This window comes from Colossoma macropomum, unplaced genomic scaffold (genome assembly GCF_904425465.1).
Source record: "Colossoma macropomum unplaced genomic scaffold, Colossoma_macropomum, whole genome shotgun sequence".
Lineage (NCBI taxonomy): Eukaryota > Metazoa > Chordata > Actinopteri > Characiformes > Serrasalmidae > Colossoma > Colossoma macropomum.
This window is the reverse complement of record NW_023494809.1, coordinates 13,544,469-13,562,901: the sequence shown is the minus strand read 5'-3', so window position 1 is coordinate 13,562,901 and position 18,433 is coordinate 13,544,469. Positions and strand designations below refer to the sequence as shown.

General features: G+C 39.0%; 1 protein-coding gene across 1 annotated transcript in view; it reads right to left on the bottom strand.

The window, feature by feature from the left end:
- Positions 1-7,838, bottom strand: part of galnt1 (UDP-N-acetyl-alpha-D-galactosamine:polypeptide N-acetylgalactosaminyltransferase 1) — a 149,847-nt gene extending 142,009 nt beyond the window's left edge. The window contains exon 1 of the mRNA XM_036558183.1: positions 7,247-7,838. The gene's annotated coding sequence lies outside the window, so the exon portion shown is untranslated. The remainder of the gene's footprint in view (positions 1-7,246) is intronic.
- Between the last annotated feature and the right edge of the window lie 10,595 nt (positions 7,839-18,433).

The following is an 18,433-nucleotide window of genomic DNA, read 5'->3' as shown; positions in this document are numbered from 1 at the left end:
GCTGACCAACCACTCGGGCCAAACTGCCCAGCACTATGGAGAGATGACCTTAGAAAACATGACACCCCCCAGTTCCTTCAACATGCATGAATAAGCAGTCCAAACCTCAAGCTTCTGAGAACATCACATCCCTTTGGACAGGCTCAGCCTTGTATGGAGAGAAAATTTTGATTTTAATTTTGAGGTGACTTTCCTTATGTAGATGCTGGTGGCCAGTATTTAGAAAAGGCTTTGACTTCTTCAGAAACATTTTGCCAAATGACTGCAGAACCTTCAGAGCCAATGAACATTTCCAAAGAGAATAAAGGAAAAAAGTTGTGAGGAGAAATCCTGGGGAGAAACCTTTGTGGCTTTCAGCTTTGTGACTGACTTTAATCTTTCTTCAGGAGACATCCCTGTCAACACAGAGAACCCGAGAGTCACATTCTGTCTCTGAATGAAGGCTCTGCTGCTTTTCTGTCAGTGCTACGCTCTACTAAAGCATCTTGCTGTCGGGATCAGTCCATTTTAAGTCGGCCTATAAGTAGACGCTAATTAAAAGTGTCTTGATTTTTTGCCTCTTGTAGCTCATGTTGTTTACGGGTGTGACTAAAATGTCTGAGAGACACTCGCTGTTCTAAACTGCCCTGATTCCATCTACTTGTTTCTTATTGTCCTGATTCCTCCTAACTGTTGTGTGCTGTCCTGCTCCTCTCTTCAGAAACATGGTGACACTCTGTTTGACCCTACAAAGGAGTTCTATACATAGCGACAATGGGTTTTTAATCATAAACTGATGTAACTTCCTTCAACACATCCACTTGTCTTTCATTACGTTGCTCTCCTTGTTAACGGTTAACACAAACCATAATGCAAAAGCAGTGCAATATGTGTAACACTGCTGAGTGCTGAGATAGAGTCTGACTAGCCTTCTCAGCAGTCAACTTTTTCATGCTACTTTTTCAGTCAACCTCCTCGCACAGTGAGCAAAGTCTGACTTGTCACGGTCACCGCAGGAATACTGAGGGGTGACTGAGTTAGGCTGATAGTTCTTTGCCCATGCTGATCCTGGAGCAGAGGGTAGAGGGTAGAGGTGCTAGCCTGTTAGCCTGTGGTATTGTGTTACATTGGCTGTTAGTGGGCTGGCTACTTCCTAGCTCAGCTCCTTTAGACAAGCCTGGCTCTGTTCCCTCTTGGCTAAGGATGACCCATTTCCACAGAACACTATCCGTAACGAGAGAAAGCCAGGAGCGCTGTCGAACTCTCCATCTATCTCTCTCTCCAACACACATATACACACACACACATAGTACGGCGATACTAACAGCGGGGTATAAAAGCAGGCACTCGCTCACACTCATACATAAAAACAGCAGCGATGTCAAGCTGTCAGCATGGTTTCTTCACAGTATATTTTTGCTCCAAACAACACTGTGGCAACTACAATTTCTAATCCTGACTACAGAAGCTTCCGTTTCTGTACACATTTCTATATATATTCTTAATAAAAGTTGTTTTGGTGTCCATTTCAGGCTTTCTCTATATATTTGCAGCTTAATTCGAGAATAAATGCTATATTGCAACAATACATGCTACAATTTTAATTTAATGTTTTTGAGAAGAGTAACAGCTGATGTATAATGGAAAACATTTGTAATGTTCTGGTCTTTCACACACGTATACATATATATATATATATATATATATATACATACATACATACATACATAAATGTACACACACACACACACACACACACACCCTGAGCTACAAATTATTCTGCGCCATTATGCCGTCCTCCATATACCTGTCTAAATGATTTCTTCAAGGGAAGACATCAAGCTAGCTACAAACTCATCACTCATGTCTAATTCAGCGTCCAGACTGTATCAAAGCAACACAGGAACAGCAGCCACTGCTTAGTTTAGACATAATACGTACTCCCTCAGCTGTTATATATCAGGGACCATAACAGAAAAAACTCCAGGACTTTACTGTGTTATCCTTAACATACAAGCTGCATTTATTGTCAAATAAGCTAAACTGCAGTTGCATACTGTGCTCTTGCATACTGGAAATAATACTCATCTGGGTTTTATATCACTTACCCAACCTGTTCACCAAAAGTGGATGTTTCAATTCATCGTGATCCCTTTGTATTTTCATATGAATCCCTATCACACACCACCCATTTAGATCAATGTCTCAAGTGACACTGATCAGACAATTAGCATTCAGTATTTAGCTCCTCTACACTTGAAGGCTTAATTATTCTTCATCTAATATGACTGAACCTCTCCTGAGAGGCAGAAGAGGAGGATAAAGAAGGAGGGAATAGAAAACAGAAGAAAGAGGGTGTCTTGGTTGATGAGTTAGACAGGCCAAAACTGCAACGTTAACGAAAGCAAGTCAGAATTATTGGATTATCATCGAGCACACAAAGGAATCACACCTTCTGCAATGGAACAATCCTCCAATCTCTGAGGTTAAGAAATCTTGTTAATGTCACCGCACTTGCCAAAGGGCAGGTCGACCCCCAAGAGCGAAGACCCAAGATGAGGGGCCAAGACTGTAACAGAAAAAACTGAAAAATGATGTCACGGCTGCTGATAGGTCGCCTAATGATGGAGAACGTGCATTGCTGTCCAACATACTAGAGATCAAATCAAGCCTAATGAGCTTTAATTTAATTACCGAGTAGCATGGCAGAGAGCGGAGACAAGGGAAGATGTCTGTCAACATGTCCATTAGAGAAATTAAAAGAAAAGTCATGGTTCAGAAGAAAGACCACTGTGAATTCACCAGCTGGTAGAATTCACTAGATCTTCATCTCCGAGGAAGCAAGACTCCACGATTAATCCGGTTAGAGCTCCATTTCCTCTGTCAAAAACATATTAATAATAACATACTCAGTTATCACCCTTATTATTTCCTTCCTAACGTCAAAACTCATGCGGTCCTTTGTCCGCTTAAAGCTTAATATGTGCATTATTACATATTATTACTCTAATATGTAGCCCTGACCTGTATTATTACTGAGCCTTTTTACCTCATGTGCTTTTTAGCCGTGAATAAAACATCCTATGGATATCCACAGTTCAAGTCTGTTCAGATTTCTTCTATTTGTTTCTTACTGTTTAGCTCTCTTCAGCAATTCTGACACTCGGTGTAACGCTACAAAGACTGAGGAGGCCCAGCCATAGTAACCACGGATTTTTAACCATAAACTGATGCAACTTCCTCTTGTGTCAGTGGGGAAGTGAAACATAACTGGATGACAGACGTTCCTATAAAAACAACTGCGATCAGCAAATGATGCCAAACACTTTGGCAGCTTCTCAATTTGAACAACTGCCTTTACTGCTTCAAAGTTTCAATCAAAACGGCAGGCGTCCAAACATAAACCAGGCCAGTACGGCTCTTGAAAACGCAAATGCACATTCAGCCAATTAAGAAATGAAAGTGAACCTCAAAAGCATTACAAGATCCCAAATTACAAAACTCTGATACTAACTGAGATCTGGCTGGTTCAACTCAATACAAACTAAACCACTTTTCAGTGCACACAAAAGCTCATTTATGTTTTCATTTTTGCAATGCTTCCATCACACTTGCAGAGAACAGGTAAAATATGACATTCTGGGTTGCCTGGTCTGATTAATGTAAACACGGTTCCCAGAATCCTTGTTTTCAGATTTTGTCAATCACGTATGTTGGCGCTATAAAGCAGTTTATTTTAGAATAATGTTTTGAATCATACTCCTCTGTGTGTTTTTAAATTTTCCTTTGTGCTACCAGATGCTACCAGGAGGCCTAAGCTGAAAGTCTGCCAAACATAGGAACAGTAACTAAGGGAGGCGGGACTCTTCAGAATTTTGCAAACCCATTACTGTTCAGATCCCAGGTCTTTCAGCTCTTACAGTGGCTGAACAGCAGAGGTATAAATCTCTGACCTTTCTGAATGATCAAAATATATACTAAATACACAAACTCAACTGGAGAAACGATTTGCACTTAGTGGAATACTGACAATTAAAACAACACAGCAAGCATTTTTGGGGGAATGGAAACTTTAAACTTTGAACAATGCTGTAATAGATCATAATCAACATGAACCTTGTGTTGCAACTGAGCTGCCACCTTCTGATGCACTCCATCTGTACACACTAACGACTCTCGTCGACTGTATGGCTCTTGAGAGCTCGCTGCTACCTATTCTGTTAGGCTTATGACTTGTAATTCTCTTTCCACCCTCTTTCTGTAACACCATGTCCGGGAAAGTGAGTCGGCCGGATGGAAACAATGGCATTCCTGTGCTCCGTGATGCCAGGTGCCGGCGGGAACACGATCTCCTCCATCTGCCATGTGTGTCTGTCCCGGCACACACTCGACCAAACCCAGGGAGCAGTGAGGCAGAGTTGTAGAATGGCACCATTGTTTAACGGTCACTTCGAGTGACACTCACAAAACCACAGACATACTCACTGTACACATGACCTCCCACATACACACTTTCATGCACACATCACACTGTATACTAAGAGTGTAAATATCGGACCTCACGCCAATTCCACTCAGTCAAAGTTCTGTAGGGAAATACTGAATGCAATATTAAATTTTAACACAATTTAATTATTGGTGCAATTCAGAAATATTTTTAAATTATACTGAATATGCAAACATGGCTGTAGAAAATATTTACACAGTAAATATAACACCAATTTTTACACAATACACTAGTGGTGTCAAAGTTAACATGTTAAAAACACATTAACACAATCAATTACTAATTTTTATAGTTTCCTTGATCCTTCAGACCGTCTATATTTCTAGCTTGGCTGCTTGTGCGCTGCATGTTGCTACAGTTAATTGTTCAAAATTAACTTTTAAAGGGCAAGTTTATAATCATTTAAGTTATTTCCACCTACTGCAACATTGTACATCTAATAAGTCTAAAGTCTAAAGTTTCATTTACAAGCACTGCTAATGCTAGCAATATCAGTATTTCAGCAGACTTTACGAGGAATTACATATAAATCTACAAGCAGCAAACTAACAACAACTACAGCAAAATTGAAAAAGCCCCAGTTCCCCTCAAAACAAGACATAATATCATGGTATGCAGGGCTACAATTACACTGGAGCTGAAACACGCAGTCACTATTACTCTCAATAGATGTCGCTGATGAAAACTGGAAACTGCTTTCAGTCTATGGAAACTACACAACTTTATGTTGAGATTCATGTAAACTTGGCGTTCATGTAATAAAGATAATGTTACTGAATTACCAAGAGTAATAAATACATCATGATGAAACTGATTTTGTCCACTCAAATAACAATGACAATATCCAGTGATTTTTCAATGGGAAAGCTCTCCCTAGGGTCAACTTTGAGCAAATGCAATTAAATACAATTAACAACACAAAAAGAACACGATTAATCATGATCAATTATTTTAACAGCCCTGAAATGAGCACAAAAACCAAGGATTTGGGGTTTTTACACTTGAAAATAGAATAAATTTTTGATTTTGGCAAAAAAAAACAGGTACACATCTTATTTAATATTATTACAGAATTGATCATGATCATTTACAGCATTATAAATCAATGGAGCTGAATCTCTTCTGCTTTCACAACTCAGTTACTTAGTGATATGACTATGTACACATTCACATATTGAGCTCACTAGACATACAAACGGGAGCACACACACATGCACATGTACAAACACTGTTAATGTTGAGGATGTACATCTGCTGTGCTGCTGCAAAAACTCCTGCTGAGGGGGGGAAACAGCAGGCAGTGTTTTTATAGCCCCTGTTTTGTGGAATATGATTCACTTCCTTCAGATGCAGCCGGGGCCTGTACTTCAGGGGAGCCAATTCAGTCTAACACTTCAACATTACGTTCCATTCAAACATGGTTATGAAGCACACAGAGTATGCCTGAACTATGTGGTGGATAATCAACGTGCTTTGCTGGAAACAGTTTGAATGGACATCATATCGTGACCCTTCAGAGTTAAAGCTAATTTTCTTCTAACTCCATGCCCCAACTATGACACACCTGGCCAAACAATTACCCCAAAACAACAACCACACGCGCATACATGGCCTGTAAGCTTCCTCCCAAAGTTAACCCTGCACTGCTGGCATAGGGGAGCAAGCCTACCAAAGGATCAGTAGATAAATAATGGATGGTTCTTTTTTCTTCTCTTGTGAGAAAACATGACAGACCCATTCCCTCGGCCTCTCCTGCCCTTACAGCTTTCTATCCTGGCTGGCAGACTCCAGGGGCCAATCAGCCGCCGGCTCCACTCTCTCATCTCCTAATGGGCTTTTGAGTGATTACCGAGACATAAGAGCATCTTCCGACTGTACGATCAATCATCAATCATACCATCGGATCTTCAAAGCTGTCCCATCCACAGAGCTCGAAATGTAATCAAACCCAGAGATGCGGGCATTGCCCACACGGGCTGCAGTGGGAGGCTGTCATACACTGTAAGCCTGACTGACAACTTATTGAACGGTTCAGGCCATGTTTTACATCCTGGCAGGCTTTGGTGTTCAGCGGTGTGGGCCAATGCCTGCTTTCTCCTGTCATGTCATCAGTCGGTATCAAGCTCTTAAGTCTATTAGCAGAGGCACCCTAACAAAGGGAAACTCTTTAAGCAGCATCACACGGCTAATACTGACACCATGAGCAGGCCTATAGAATGTATATTAAATGTAAAAAATAAAATCATATAAGTATATAGAATTTCAAAAATAATAAATACACATAATGAAATGTTTTGTATAAATGCAATATTATAAATGTTGCATTATGTATAAAGTATATACATTTTAAAAAATCAGTTGAGGCCTAATGATAAGTACGATTCAAAATTAAATCCTAACACTGTAACAAGTCAAGAGTACATGCTTTACTGCGAGTAGCTTAAATCACCAAGCAACCAAAATTAAATAATTAATAATCAGTTAATGATGAGAACAGATTCAATAGTAAAAGGACTTCTTAATAATGATTTTTTAATAGGAATAAAGTAAGAATAAATGCTATAAACATAACTGCAAACTAACTAATGTTAAATCTCAGTCCTCCTTTCTTTCTTTTATGCTCAGTAATCAACAGTAGAGTCATAAGTTAGCTGCACATCGCCGAAGTGAATGTAGCTTAGCCTACAGTGCAAGTTCCTGCAAAACCAATGTTCACTTAATAGCCACCCCAATTGAATATAAATCTCGCTTGTCACATACCTTTACTGTGATGCCTTGGAAATGTGAACGTCTTTTCTGGTCAGAAACCTCACGAATGTCGAAAAAGTCGCATTCCGTTTTCTTTCGACCTCCTCCTCCCCCTCTGTGACAAGCTCGACAGCGGTAACGTTACTGCCGAGCAAAAAATGTCTCTTCACTTGGCCAGAAAAAGCCCAGTCTGAGAGCCTTCCGTGAATAACGGATGTTCGAGAGCACCGTTACCCGGTCTGTCGTTATCATTCGTTGTATTCTAGAGAATTGTAAAAGTGTCTCCCCGCAGCCTCCTGATAAGTGTGAGAGGAGGGGGGTTTGGATGCCTGATAGCTAGCCGAGTCCCGGCGAAGAACGAGGGTCTCCCAGCCAGCCTGAGACGGCAGTGGCGGCGATACCTCAAAACAAGCTGCTTGAATTTTCCTCTTGGCGCAGTTTCGGCTTCTGTTTCAGAGAGAAACGGCGGCTTCTCAAATTCAGCGTGCCCGGTCGCTCCAGCTGGCGGTATCTATGAGGTGAACAAGCCGCAGAGTGAGCGCGGATGGTCCGCGTTGCTGGTTCTCGGCTCGGGTTGGAGCGCTGAGTGAGCGCCGCTGCTCGACAGAGGAGGAGCCGGAGGAAACCCGCCCACCTCCTCCCTCAACCCGGAAGAAAACAGTCAGAATGCACAAACAAACCACTTAAATGATAGAAAATAATTATTGTTTACCACTGTTAACATATTTAACCTAACTATTTCCTAATATCCATTTGTGTGGAGGGCATATTTGTCTATCGTGAGCCTCCTAGAAACAAAGGAGACTGTCTTTGATTCCTGCATCCTGATGATTTTTGTAGGAGGTTCGATTCAATTTAATGGACCGATTCCATCGAACTGTCCGTGTCAATGAATCGAACGCCGAATTCAGTCGAAAAACAGCAAAACGCGATTCACATTTATGACCCGATTATCTTCAATAAATTGGTCCAACCGAGTCCGACTTTCTGCATCCCTTTGTAGCCTTTATGCAACCTTATATCCGCTGGAGTCTTGTACTAAATATCGAACAATAATCATTCAAAAATGACCTATATAGCATAACATGCAACACTGTAATGAACTAAGAACATCTTCCGTATTTTGAATCGCTGAATTTGCTTATGTTTTCGCTTTATAAACTGTTTCGTACTGTGTGCATTCCTAGTCTGTCTGTAATGAGTCGAAGTAGCCGAATGTAATTGTACAAGGAAAACATCAAAAGTTATTTGATTTGTGAATCAATGAATCATTGAATTGGAGATTCGACTCGTTGTAACGGCCAGTTAGAAAGAATCAGTTCCATATTAGTCGTCCTCATTGAGTTTCTTATAACTTTTTTTTGGGTTTGATGTTATTCTGCTCAGTTGGTGGCAGTACCTAGACTGCTTTGCTTTTGCTCGCGCAGTTCATGTTCCAGCTTTAGAATATTTTTTTTTTCTTTTTTGGGCCAAAAGAATAAAAAAAAAGCATGCACTCTTGCATGATAGTAATAATTCCAGTTCTGTGTGGAACTCATGCTTGAAAGCTTTTTGTACTTTATAATTTTCTACTCCTACTTAAGTTTTTGTTCTATTTATTTCCATCCTATTTCTATTTTTCCTGTTTGTTTGTTTGTTTATTTGTTTGCTTGTTTGTTTTTAGCAATACACTCCTTTTAACTGAAATACACAATGAAATTTAAAAAATGAAATAAACATTGTTTTTTTATTTTAGTGTGGTTTTAGGATACTCTGCTCAAATGTTATTGTTGTCAAGTGATCAAAGAAACAGCCTGAATCTTATAAAATAAAAAATAGAAGCAGTCTAATGCACTTCCTGACCACAAAGGTTGTTTTCCTCTAAGGATCAAATCACTCATAGCTGGAAAGCTTTAAGCAGCAGACTGTGACAACAACAAAAAAAAAGAGATGTTTGAAAAGTTTGAAAACTAAAGAACTTCCTCTCACTTAAGCTGAAACAGTAATAGCAGAAAAAAGTAATAGCAAAGCCATTACTGTCTGTTCTCATTTATCAGTATCAGAATTGGTTTTATTGGCTAGGATATCAGTTACAAGGATATTTTATTGGACAGAAGCATATATTAAGATGGACATAGTAACAGATCAAATAAATGAAGTCAGATAGCAGAATATAACATCAAGATTGCCACAGACAGAAGCTATAATTCATTAGCATTGGTAAATTGATGATAAGGCAGAAAAAATTCATCTAATCAGAGTTGAGATTCATTAAGGAAGCAGCCTAGTTAGTCATTAAGCCAAATTGCTTGCTTCTAAGCTAAGCTATAAAATCTATATAATATATAAGTCTTTTGGGAGCTGTGCATGAAGCAGCTAAAAGCCAATCAGGAGTGTCAGTACCCTCTCCGACTAGACTTGGTTTCACTGTTTTATACATCAGCCATGAATTTCGCAAAAAAGTGGGACATCCTGTAGCATCTGCTATTGAAGTGAAAACTGCTTGCATGGCTATAGCCTAATTTACAAATTCATTCACAGCGTTTATCTGATTGCTGTTTGTGTTTTGTTGATTATACATTATTATGCTTTCATCAAACTTGATTAATAAGTCTCATTTTCATCCTGCACCACTGTAATGATGTTAGCTGCATGTGTCGGCACCCCATTGTGTGACATGTGAGATTATGATTAGTTCATTTAGGCAAACATACAGACATACTGTGTTAAACTCAGAGACCACCCTTCATCTATTTAATTTCCAGTCAAAACTCATTTTTCAGCATCAGGAAAAAAGCAGAAAACATACATTTAACAGAGAGGCCTCAACAAGTAAATGTAATACCAAATGTTTCAGTGCTTAGCGTGTCCGGTCTTTAGCTTTATTACAGTATCCATTCTTTTCAAGAGACAGTTTTTCAAAGAAATCTGCAGGGATATTTTTCCACACTTCCAAAGTTCAGTCTTAGAAGTTTTTCTGCTTCTCATGATCCAAGCAATCTTAAACATATTCAGTGATGTCAAGGTCTGGACTCTGAGGTGGTAAGTCTGTTGTTCTGAGACCACCCACGGCTTCTTTGTTTGATTTGCAAATTATCTTCTTTTTCATTTATTTTTTTTTTATTTCCTTTTCTCAGTAACAACTTCATTACAGCTACACACACTTTCAGACTCATAGTGTTGAATTGTCTTCTCACAGTGTAAGTTTTGGAAACTCCTGTGTTTTTTCACTTATTTTCCTTTGACTTTTGCCTTCCTTATGCAAGTGGACTATCTATCTATCTATTATATATATTGAACATCCTCAGAAATACCCCCTGAAAAACGATTAATAGCCATTTTGAGTGGAAATGTAATAAATGAGTGGTGGTCTCTGACAGGGCTGTAATTCATATTAATTCTGTTTTATTTGTATAATGCTTTCATAGTGCTGGTCCCAAAGCAGCTTTCCAGAAAAAGGGGTCCAAACACTGAAAGTCTCAAAAGGAGAGCCCATCTTCCTCTAGGCCGCATCTGATAATACAGTTAAGCTAAAACTATTGTCAGTCCAGCTGATCAATGTCCATCTCACTGAGTCGATGCAGCACATCTCTGGCAACCTTTGCCCCAAAAGTCAGTTGTGGAGGTTTGAAAGGATGTTCTCTAGAAGAAATAAATCTCTACAGCCTTATTCTGTTTTCCTACATATTAAGATATATAATAAGGAACATATTCATCACACTTCTTTATTATTATTTTTTATGTTTTAGCTGTTCTGAATATCGAGCTTGGGATAACAGAAGAACGATTCTGGCTTTCGAGCAATATTAGCACAATTATTTATATTTCCACCTTCATAAACAGTGCAAATCAATACTAATACAGTGATTTTCAGCATGCATGCATTGTAATATACACTGGTGGTCAGAAAGTTTGAAGTGTTTGAAGCGCTCAGTCCCTTTTGTTTACTTAAAAAAGAAAAACAACAAAAATATATACCCATTGAGAACTACTAGGACTGTTTTGGAAAATGTGTAAAAAAGAAAAAATTACTAGTTTTCTTTGGGTCCTACTTTGCCTTAGAGTGCCCTGCATGTTTCTCTCCACCATTTTATTTTTAAAAAGGCATTTTAGGCTAAAACCTCATTACAATACTATTGTAAAACAACCTCTCTCTGGAATGAAGCATTTCACATCTAACCACTCTGAATAACTTTTTTACACTTTAACAATTCCTATGCAGACAATGTGGAAAATCAGTGGAATTCTCCTTTAAGGCTGCACACTTAAAAAAATGGTTCTTTAGAGGTTCTTTAGTAAAGAAAACTATGGTTTTATAGAGAACCATGAGCACTCAAAGAACCTTTGCATGATTAAAGGGTTCTTTGAATCGTGAGAGTGTTCTTCAGATTAACGGAGAATGTGTTTTATAAGGTTCTAAATAGAACATTTTTTGAAAAGGGTTCTATATGGCACCAAAAAAGGTTCTTCTATTGTTACAGGCTTGACATTGTAACAATAGAAGAATGCTGTTTCATCTCATATATATTTCCAAGTGAATTAGGAAGCCATGACTGACCGTTTAAGTGTTCTTAATCACTCAGGTGACCTTAAAAACATAAAACATGAGCGGGAATATACTTCAGTTATACTTATACTTAAAATTTCTAGGGGTGCATATAATTGTGGCACACATAGATTTCATACATACATACATACATACATCATCTAAACTGCTTATCCTTCTGGGTCACGGTGGGGTGCTGGAGCCTATCCCAGCTGTCATTGGGCAGAAGGCAGGATACACCCTGGACAGGTCGCCAGTCCATCGCAGGGCAGACATACACAGTCACACACACACTCACACCTAGGGGCAATTCAGCATGTCCAATCAGCCTGACTGCATGTTTTTGGACTGTGGGAGGAAACCGGAGTACCCGGAAGAAACCCACGCAGACACGGGGAGAACAGGCAAACTCCACACAGAAATGACCCTAGTCGCCCGGCCGGGAATCGAACCCAGGCCATTCTTGCTGTGAGGTGACAGCGCTACCCACTGTGCCACCGTGCCGCCACACATAGATTTCAGAAAATATTTATTTCACAACATGATTATACCAAACAAATATTTGCTAATATTTTGAATGAAACATCAAAAAGATAAGCAAGTAGGAATATTTTTAAAGCTCATGATTGACAGGGGTGTCAATATTTGTGGAGGGCACTGCATAAGCAAAAACACAAAATATGTTAGATACATTGGCTAAATTTAAAGAGGAGCTTCAGAAGTTTCTGTATAAATCATTTGTTGAGATGTAAACCTTCACAGTGGTTTGATTCAAACTGGTTCATTGTAGAGACATTTGCTCAGATTTTCTTTACAGTAGTGGTGATAGGAACCAGGGATCCTGGCACCTACACCATTTTATTTGGCATCCACAATGACCAGTAAACCTGCATGTGTCTTCTGAGATTTTATATGTAATGTTGATACTGGTAAATTAATTGTAAATCAAAAGAAAAGTAAAAAAAAATGCCCTGCATTTATCTCTCCACTCTGAATTTATTTTAAGATTATGTTAAAAACCTTCTCAAATTCTCAAAACCTGATCTCAAAAGTGTCACAAAACAGTGTACGTTCATACATATTTCATGTAATAACTTTCTATAAGGGAGCTTTTGGAGACATTAAAGTCGTTTAATGTGTGGTTCCTATTAATACCACTGGAAATGATTCTGACTCAGTAAGTTTTTTCTAGCACAACATATTTTACATCAAACCACTCTGAATGACTTTACATTTTAAAGGGTAATTTCATTTTTTTTTTCAAAATTTCTGCTTGATTCAATCATTAAGATGTAGACAATGTCATTTAGAGTGGTTTGATGTGAAATGCTGTATTGTGGAGAAATTTACAGTCAGAATCATTTACAGTGGTGGTAATAGGAACCAGACATACAGAGAATTTAATGCCTCTGAAAGCTACTTCACAGGAATTTATTACCTAAGAATGGTGTGAATACGCTGTTATGATGGTTTGGAGGTAAAGTTTTGTAGGTTTCAAAATAAATTCATGGCAGAGAGATGGATTCACAGTATTCTAAGGCAGAAAAGCCCCCAGAGAAAACTTTTTTAAAGTTTTACCACTATTTTACCATTATTAACATTACATTATCAAAACTCAATAGACGTGTAGGTGCACTGGCCGTTTTGAATAGTAAATAAAATGGCCATATTTGCACTGTAGACATCATGACCCCTGGTTCCTATGAGCAACACTGTAAAAAAAAAAAGCTGAAAGTTTCTCCACATCGATCTCACATCAAAGCACTCTATATGACTTTGTTTACATCTTAACTCATTAATTATACTGAAATTACAGAAAATCAGTGGAGTTCCTCTTTAAGATACGTCCACTTGACAAGATACCAGTTTTTGCAGTGTGTAGAGAGTGTACACAGTGTTTCTTGGTTTCAGTTTTAGTTGAGATCCATTTGATAGCCTCATCTGGCAGGTGGATCGGGCCTGATCCCGCACCCAGCAGGGAGATGGGTGTGTGTTTTCATCCAGAAGAAACACAAAATGTAAACATCTACATTAACAGCTTTGACACATACACACACACACACAGCAGGCCTCTTCTTGGTGGATTCAATGTTTATTGAGTAGGGGTGGTATTAGAAACAATGGCCTGGGGAAACGACCCTTTCTCTCATTTACTGCAGTTCAACTTTGCCTCATAAAACATTCATGCTTGTTTGCAATGGAGCTGCAACACGGCATCTCCTGCTCTAGTTTATTTATGTACCACGTGTACCGGCCGCTTGTAACGGCAACGTCGTCATGATGAAATATGAATGAGACGTCAAGTGCATTCTCTAGCTGTCTCGCCATCTCTGTTCTATATGAGAGCAGGCGTTTCAGCCACAGTGGGAGTGAAAAGGTTTCAGTGCGAGCCAACTGAGGGAAGAGCAAGAAAATACAATCAGATAAGCCAGGCCTGGGAATCTGAAATTGCAGTTTGGGGGGCAGGAGGCTAGCAGCCTCTTCTATCTGAGATACAGCATTTGTGATTTACCGCTATGAACGTCTCAGATTTCATAATAATAAGACGTGTATGTGTGTGTGTACACAGACTGTAATGTTTTTCAGGCCTCTGTGGAACATGAGTACATCCATTTAGCACTTCAGTATTATATAAGACATTACTTATAATGATGTATTTAGTTTAAACTATTATACCATAAAACATAATAGAATATGTATTATATTCCTAAAAAGTAATTAGTTCAAAGGCTCTTATGCCTCTTGTGCTCATTTTGCAACAGGTGTTTTAGCCTAACTGTATAGAGAGGCTGAGAGTGTTCCATGCTGCATTAAGGGGCCAAAAAAACACTAGTGTGATGCTTTTAAAAATGCAGTGCAACAAGTGCTGATGCTTGTTACTCCACTTTTCTAATGTATTTTCTCTCTTATGCTTTCAGAGAGTTTTTCCTGCCACTGTCTCCCTTGGCTTGCTCATTAGGGCTCTGTATCTGGGTTCTGGAAATGTTTCTCTACAATTAATCTGCCCACAAATATGTTCTTTTACTGCAACTATTGCATAGGACAAGCTTTACAGAACGTTGGTAAAAATAAGAATAAATCTAATGAATTTAAGCTGACATTTATATTCGCTACCAAGCTGGACTATGTTGCTGCAGCTCACTGAAAAACTAAACCCCTTGAAAATGGCAACTAATTTGCCACCATGCTAATTTTAACTTGATTACATGACAAAAAACTGCAGCTCATCTATCTTACAGCTGTACTATGTCAAGTTTTTGCTCTGTCAGGAGACAAAAACATACTAAAATACGGCACCAAAGGGTAGCAATATTTTGAACCACTGCTACATAGTTTTAAAGAATGCATACCACTCCATCCCATGTGTAGCATTAGGTCATCCTGACCACTGTCTAGTCCACCTAATTCCCACTTACAAGTGGAAACTAAAATCTGCTAAGCCTGTTGTTACCATCGTGAAGAGGTGTACAAACTAGGTTAAGTTGGAACTACGAGACTGCTTTGATTACACTGATCAGAGTGCTTTTGAATTGACAACTGCTGATCTGGATGAGCTTAGTGACACTGTGACATCCTATAACAGCTATTATTATTAGGACATATGTGTGCCCCCACTAGAACCTGCAAAAAAATCAGCAATGCCAAACCATGGTTCACTGCCAAACTTATACAGCTTTGTCAGGCTAAGGAGGCTGCTTATCAAAGTGGAGATAGGATCCTGTTCCACCAGGCCGGGAACACACTGACAAAGGAAATCAGGAAAGATAAAAGGAACTATACTGAAAAGTTGGTGAACAAGTTCTCAACCAACGATCCTGTGTCTGTGTGGAAAGGCCTTAGAATCTTAGAACCAACTATCATCCGTACTCTTTGAACTTTTACATCCGGGAGCATCCAGATAGTTTACCAAATGTTACACCTTCACTCTGCGAGCCAACAACCATCTAATGACCTGAATGAGTTTTATTGCAGGTTTGGGAAGCCAGAGCCCTCACACCTCGTTCCCATGAATTCAGTCTGCTCAATGAGTCAACACAACATCCCCCTCGCCCCCTACTGTCATTCTATCTGTATTAAAGATTTGTGAAGATGGTTTACATCATCTCTCTAGCTGGCCCCAGTCTTCACAAAGATCTTAAATAGATCACTAGATCAGGGCATAGTTCCATCTTCCTACATACCAGTACCAACTCAGGACTAAATGATTACAGGCCTTATGTTTTGATGTCCATGGCAGGGTCAGCCTTTGCACTAGGCAAAGCTAGGCAGCGTCCAAGGGCCCCAGTGAGCCAAGGGCTCATTATATACACATACATTTTAAAAACAGAAAGTGTTATTTGCACCTATAGTGATCCTTTTCAGTAATTTCAATGCAACACCACCCCACCTGGTCATTGTTATAATGGAATTTTTCATGTCGTTACATGATGACACAACAGCATAATGAAAGACTGGAATGAACAAGGTAATTACAGGATAATCTATGTGAGGTTCTTCAGTGTGATGCTGAGAGGGAAAATCAGATAAATTAAGTTATCCAAGTGCAGCAGAGAAACACAAAAAGAACAAGAAAAGCAAAAAGTTGGTCAGTACATTCCCAGATTGGGCATAATGCTAGCATTAATGTTAGTATAGACAGCTCCAGTGTTGGGGTAATCACACAAAAACATATTCCATTACTAATTACTTCTCTCAGAATGTAATGGGATTACTTATTACATCACTACTCATTAGTTTATGCATTATCTCACTATATTGGCAGATAATTTTGCTTGTTTTAAGCATTATTTCTTAAACAAGCAAAATTATCGGCCAATATAGTGAGATCATTCTACTTAATAGAAATACTTAAGCAAAAACATCTGGGAAATGAGCTAAATAATCTCACAATATATTAAAAATATTAGATAAATCACATTGCAAAAACGGTACTTTTTGCAGTGAAGACAGTTGCAAAGCTCTCACAGCCACAATTTAAAAATGTGCATCCATGGGCACCATTCATGTCTCTTGCCTGGAGCCCCAGAATCACTAAATCTACCCCGGTCAGTAGTGATGAAGCCCTTTGAGAAACTTGTGTTGACCTATCTTAAGGACACCACAGGTCCACTGCTGGATCCATTTCAATTTGCCTGTTGTGTACTTTCCCCACTGTTCTATATATCCATCTGTACTAATGACTTTTCCTCATCCTTCTGTCAAGATCATGGAATTTGCAGATGACATGATGGTCATCAGCCTCATTCCTCATAATGACTTTCCATCTGGTGCAGTCACAATAAACTACAGCTTAACACTCTTGACAATGGATTTCAGAAATAATTCCCCCCAACACACCACATTCTCAACAGCACTGTGTTAACAATGGAATACTGCAGGTTTCTGGGAACCATCATCAGCAGGGACCTTAGGTGGGAGATTAATTCAACTTCCATCTTAAAAAGGCACAGCAAAAGATGTGCCTTCTACATCAATAAGGAAGTACAATCTTCCACAGGAGCAGCTGACTAAATTGTGCAGAGCTATTATTGAGTCTGTCCTTTGCACATCCATTACAGTCTGGTTTGGCTCACCAAACAAGACATAACCAGACTACAAAGGATAATCCGGACTGCTGAAAAAAATAGTGGGTCTTACTTGCCCTCCCTCCAGGGCCTTTACCTGCATCTCAGGTCAGGAATAGGACAATAAAAATCATTGCACACCCTTAACATCCTGTTTTATCATTAAGTGCCATCCATATGGACAGTGTTTCTCCAGAATATCCTGTCTTCTGTTTGGGTCTTCAGGCTTCTGAATGGTTTGTTAATAATTCCTGTGATTGTATACTTCTTTCTTTTTTGCCTTCAACTCTTCCATGCATAATGGTCTCTTCCAATGAACTGGTTCTTCTCAGAGTATGTACAAAATAAGATCTTCAGTTTGTTTATGTGGGCTTAGAGTGGTCATGGTCCTTTCTGTGTGGAGTTTCCATGCTCTCCCCATGTCTGTATGGGTTTCCTCCGAGTGCAGTCCAAAGACATGCAGTCAGGAGAATTGGAGAGACTAAATTGCCCTTAGATTAGTTAAACAATTTAAAGCAGAACGGGCCTTTGGCCACCTTCTGATATTTACATAGCAACCTCATTCATGAGTTTTCAAAGGTCTTACTGGAGATTCACCCTGAAGATCTTTTTTGTACCACAAAAATAACTCACATCGCAAGTGTTTTTTAGTTACTGTGTTGTGTGTATACAGAATGTATACAGTATTATTTCAATAACCCTTTTGGTGCTCGTTATATGGCACCATTTCAAAAAAAATTTAAATATTTAAAAGCAAGAGCTAGCTTCACTAAAGTACAGCCTCCACATGGCAGGGCTAGTTTTAACACTGTGCTTTTTATTGTTTTAGAACTTTTTATTCACAGATGTTTCCAAAAATGTGCTGGAAATGTCACGTTAATAAAATATGTTTTCATTTAATCTTTTAGATTTTTCTGTTCTATTTGTGGTCAAAAACAAGGACCCTCTGTATTGTTGATGCAAAGCACCAAAATCTATTTGAGTGCTTTAGACTGCTCAGTGAGTGAGTGAGTTACAAGCCATGAGGCACTTCACATCTAAAAAACTGCTAGTGCCTGACTGGCCTTTTTTTCTACATTTACTTTTTTCCTCTACTACTATTCTACATTT